Source organism: Budorcas taxicolor, chromosome 12, assembly GCF_023091745.1.
Source record: "Budorcas taxicolor isolate Tak-1 chromosome 12, Takin1.1, whole genome shotgun sequence".
Classification (NCBI taxonomy): domain Eukaryota; kingdom Metazoa; phylum Chordata; class Mammalia; order Artiodactyla; family Bovidae; genus Budorcas; species Budorcas taxicolor.
The window spans coordinates 30203184-30208077 of NC_068921.1; the positions used below are offsets into that span (position 1 = coordinate 30203184).

The 4894-nt window shown below is 49.4% G+C and overlaps 1 non-coding gene across 1 annotated transcript; it reads left to right on the top strand.

Moving 5' to 3' along the window:
* Nucleotides 1-3175: 3175 nt before the first annotated feature.
* Nucleotides 3176-3249, top strand: TRNAN-GUU (transfer RNA asparagine (anticodon GUU)). The gene has a single exon. It is a non-coding gene; the product is annotated as a tRNA-Asn (tRNA).
* The last annotated feature ends 1645 nt before the right edge of the window (nucleotides 3250-4894 follow it).

Here is a 4894-nt window from a genome sequence, read left to right on the forward strand (position 1 = left end):
TAAGCAGCAGCTGAACAGGAAATCAAAAGAGAAATTGTACGGAATCATAGAAAGACAGAGTTCTATTTCTTATACATCTGAAAGGTATCACTGTGTTTCTAAGAGGAATCACAAGGGGGTGGTGAGGGATAGGGATCATCGTTTAAACACTTTAATTAGAATTTCCCACAGTCCTGGAGATTCCCTGGAGGTCCAGTGGTTAGGACTGCAGGGGGCACAGGTTCGATCTCTGGTCAAGAAACGAAGATCCTTGTAAACACTGCAAGGTGGCCAAAAAAAGTCCCACAGTCCCTGAGGAGAAACTGAAAGTGCAAATGGAAAATTCCATTAAATTAGCATAATTTTAAGCTAACTTTTAAAGGTGCAGGTTGGAAAACCTAATCTGCTCCAATAATTCCAAGATGGAGGTCATCAATTCCTTCTTCACCTGTAGGCCACGCATAAGCACCATATACATAAATGAACTCCAGATTAAACATGACTTCAGGCAGTTATGTTTACCCAAACAGAACCAGATCAAACATAACTGACTCCAAAAGTTGCCCAACACAGATAAATAAAACAAGGTCTCTAGACAGTCCTACTCAGCAGATTCCTCCTTCATTTCCTCTCCTTGCACAGCACAGGCTCAACTCCGCAGCTTCCCTTAGTCTTTCCCTACCCCCTTTATCAGAAGCTGGCCTCCATCACTCAGAGCTTTCTCCTAAGAGAAGCAAAGCTGGCTCTAGCTAGGAGGAAGCAAGCAGAAGAAGAGTCAGAGAACCCAAAAGAAGGATCAGAAGATATGCTCAACATCTCTAGTCACTGGGGAAATGCAAATTAAAACCACAATGAGAACACTTCACATCCATCGGGATGGCTATTACAGAAAGTAAGGAAGGGATGGAGGAAAGAAGGAAGAAGCAGAAAGGAGAGAGAAAGAAAGGAGGGAGAGAGGGACAAGGAGTGGGGAGGAAGAAGGAGGGGGGAGGAAAGGGAAAGAAAAGAGGGAGCGAGGGAGGAAAGGAGAAAGGAAGAGGGAAAGAAAACAGCAAGTGTTGGCAAGGATGTGGAGAAATAGAAACTTTTGTGCATTGTTGGTGGACAAATGTGAAATGTGCAGCTGCTGTGAAAAATGGTATGGAAAATTAAAAACCGAACTGCCATATGATTCATCAATTGTATTTCTGGATATGTTACCCAAAAGAAATAAGAGTACGGACTCAGAGAGATACGTGCACATCTGTGTTCACCGTAGCATTATTCACAACAAAAAAATGTGGGAGCAACCCAGTCGTCCATCAACTGAGGAAGGGCTAAAGAAAATGCGGTGGATACACACAACAGAATATGACTCAGCCTTAAAAAGGGTTAGGGTTGAATTCCGCCTTGAGAGGGAAATTTCAGCTTATGCAACAATGTGGATGAACTCTGAAGACATGCTAAGTGAAACAAGACAGGACAGTCCATTTCCACCACATGAGGTACCTGCTGCTGCTGCTAAGTCGCTTCAGTCGTGTCCAACTCTGTGCGACCCCATAGACGGCAGCCCATCAGGCTCCCCTGTCCCTGGGATTCTCCAGGCAAGAACACTGGAGTGGGTTGCCATTTCCTTCTCCAATGCATGAAAGTGAAAAGTGAAAGTGAAGTCACTGAGTCATATCCGACTCTTAGCAACCCCATGGACTGCAGCCTACCAGGCTCCTCCGTCCATGGGATTTTCCAGGCAAGAGTACTGGAGTGAGTTGTCATTGCCTTCTCTGGAGTGGACCTAGGATAGCCATATTCCTAGACACAGAAAGTAGAATGGTGGTTGCCAGGTTTGGGCTCCCCAGGTGTCTCAGTGGTTTAAAAAAAAAAAAAAAATCAGCCAATTCAGGATAATCAAGAGATGCAGGTTCAATCCAGGGGTCAAGAAGATCCCCTGGAGGAGGAAAGGGCAAGCCACTCCAGTATTCTTGCCTGGAGAATCCCATGGAAGGAGGAGCCTGGCGGGCTACAGTCCACAGAGTTGCAAAGAGTCAGACACGACTGAGCACACATACTCCACAGGAGTGTTTACTGGGTGCAGAGTTTTAGTTCTGGAGATGGGTGATGGCAATGGTTGACAGCAGTGTGAGTGTATTATTGTCACTGAATTGTGTGCTTTAAAAACAAACAAACATCGTTAAAATGATGAGAAAAGAAGAACCAGGAGGAAGGGAGGAGGGATGGGAGAGGAAAGCAGGAGCCAGAGTTGGAGAAGACCCCTTCCAGGTAAACCGAACGGAAACAGGAACACACACTAGACTGGATTCGGCACGTGCAGAGGTAGAGTGAAATTTCCTTTTCTGTGTGCTGAGGGCACAGGGGAGCTGAGCCCACAGGAGCTCTAGGGATCTGACTTCAGGCAGAAGTAGAATGCAAACCAGGCAGTTCTCAGGGTGTGGCACTAAGCTAAGGCCCCCACTCCCCTCCTCCGTGGAGCGGGGCGGGCGGGGGGTGGGTGGCTTCCAAGGCCTCAGTGCAGAAGTCAGGGAAAGCCGGGAGCCTGCAGTGACCACTTCAAGCGACAGGGCGTATCCGAATTGCCACTGCCTCCATAAAGGCCGTTCTGATGTCCCCCAAACCATGCATTCTCAGCGCGGGCCCTAGCCTCCCCCGCAACCCGAAGAGGGCAAACAGTGGTTCTTGCAGGCGGAAAAATCTTCTTTCCATGCACCAAGCACAGAAGTGCATATGGCAAATTCACACCGCGGATCTATGGTGTCATAATTTGGGGGGATTGGTGGTTGGGGGCAAAATCCATGCTCCTCTCACAGCTCCGGCGAGGGAGCACGGGCGACCTCACCCGGTCCAGCCCCTGCAGCCGGGCGCCCTGTCGCCGGGGTCGCGGTCACGGTCACCGCGCGCTGCCGCCACCTCCCGCGCGCACAGGGAGAGAGAAGGGGGCGCAGCCGATCCCCGAGCCGCCCGGGCGGGGCCGGCTCCGGCTCCGGGGGGTGGGGCCAGCTGCAGGGGGCGGGGTCTGCGGGCGGCGCCCTGCCCCCCGAGGAGTCCCAGCGGCTCCGCCCGAACGTCCGCCTGCCTCCCGGCTCCTCCCGCCGCCTCCTCGGCGCGCTTCTCCGAGGTGCCCGCGCGGCAACGCCCCGGGCAGCTAGGGAGCCGCTGCGGCCGCGGAAATCTGTATACACCGCAGCGCAGCACCAGTAGCCGGGTCTCTGTGGCGCAATCGGTTAGCGCGTTCGGCTGTTAACCGAAAGGTTGGTGGTTCGAGCCCACCCAGGGACGATAGCGTTTTGTTTTTCCTCTGCGGGAAAATTGATTTTAAAACGGCAACAAGGAGATTTTTTAATGGAGCAAGAGTACGATACTGCGACGCTTCTAGGACAGAGGAAGACGACGTCCAGTTAATGGTGTTCGGTGCCGGGTGAATCCGAGAGCGACGCTACTGCGGCGTGATTTGCTCATTCTAGTTCAAACGAGTATGTGGGGGAAATGTGCACCCATGGTCCAGGAGACCTGCCCGACCTTGTTCATCAACAGCAGACACTGCAATGGCAAAAACAAACCCCAAACACGCAATTGCTCATTGGTAGGTGAATGAATAAATAACCATTGGTTTCTCTAGGAAAACCTGATACCACTCAAAAGCCAAAGTGGTTATGCAATTTTGCCTTATGTGCAGTCAGAAAGATTGGAGGAGCCGTGCAGATGCAAACAGGCAAGAGGGGACCTCTCAGACTGTGGAGGCACAATTCATCCCAAGCCACTGTGGGCTGAATTAAGCTGTGCTCTATCTAGCTTTTGGAGCCAGGACTTCAGTCTAGGCGAAGGCCTTAACTGTTCACTTCGTTTAGGCTCCTGGCAGAATTTTTCCTGAAATTAGAAAGTGTAGAGGTTCCTGTTAAAAAATCTCAAACGACGTGTTTTCAACTCATCGCACAGAAGACTCAAATATTTTTCAAGCAGAGGATTCACACACGATTTCCTTTTTTTTCCTGATTTTATTGAGAAGTAGTTGACATTATATCACTGTATACATATGATTTTCTATAAAGATAGGGAACCACATGACAATATGATAACATGAGGCTGTAATTCATTCTTGCCAAGACTGAGGTCACCTGGTGCTCAGTAGGTAGGTGCTTTTTCTCTGGGAGGCACCTACCATGAATAGACTTTAGAGACCCAGAAGAAGGAATCGTTAAACTATCTCACTAGGGTGTCTCTTTGGGAATGCTTTGACAAATGCAGGCTGACAACTATTTATCAAGTTACTGTTGGTGATAAAATATCCTCTATTGCCTTGTTAGGAGCCCTCAGGAAGAAGACACAACGTTGCACTTTCAGTGGAATTCCAGACAGAATAACAGTAGCCCTTCCCCCCTACCCCTACCCTCCACCCACCCACATGTTCCTAGCTAGGAGCCTTTCTGAAGCTCCTGGAAATCCCAGACTTTCCACCTACACTTCAGGATAGCTTACAGTGGAAACAAGAGAATGGGGGGTGGAGGTGGAATTATGTCATAAGATCATTTACAGACTGTTCAAATTGAGTCTCACATTTCAAGATGAAGAAACTGTAATATTTGCTGTTAACTGAAGTGACGGATCCTTCCACTTTGAAGCTGAGTATATTTACACTAGGCTCTAAGCTCCTCGAAGGAAGAGACCATATTAACGATCATTTTAGGATCCAGAGGATTCCCTTCACCCTGTTTCCACATGAAACCTTTTAGAGGTTATAAGCACTTACTAGGAGTTCTTTGAAAGGTCCAGTCTGCCTTACACCTTCTTCCTGGCCAGATGTCTGTCCATCTGCCCAGCGTGCCCTTCCCCATCTCTGCTTACCTGGGTCACATCTGCTGAGAAGCTACCCCTGGGAAAGCCTCCCCGACACTGCCTCCATCTGATACAGATGGCCGTCCTCCGC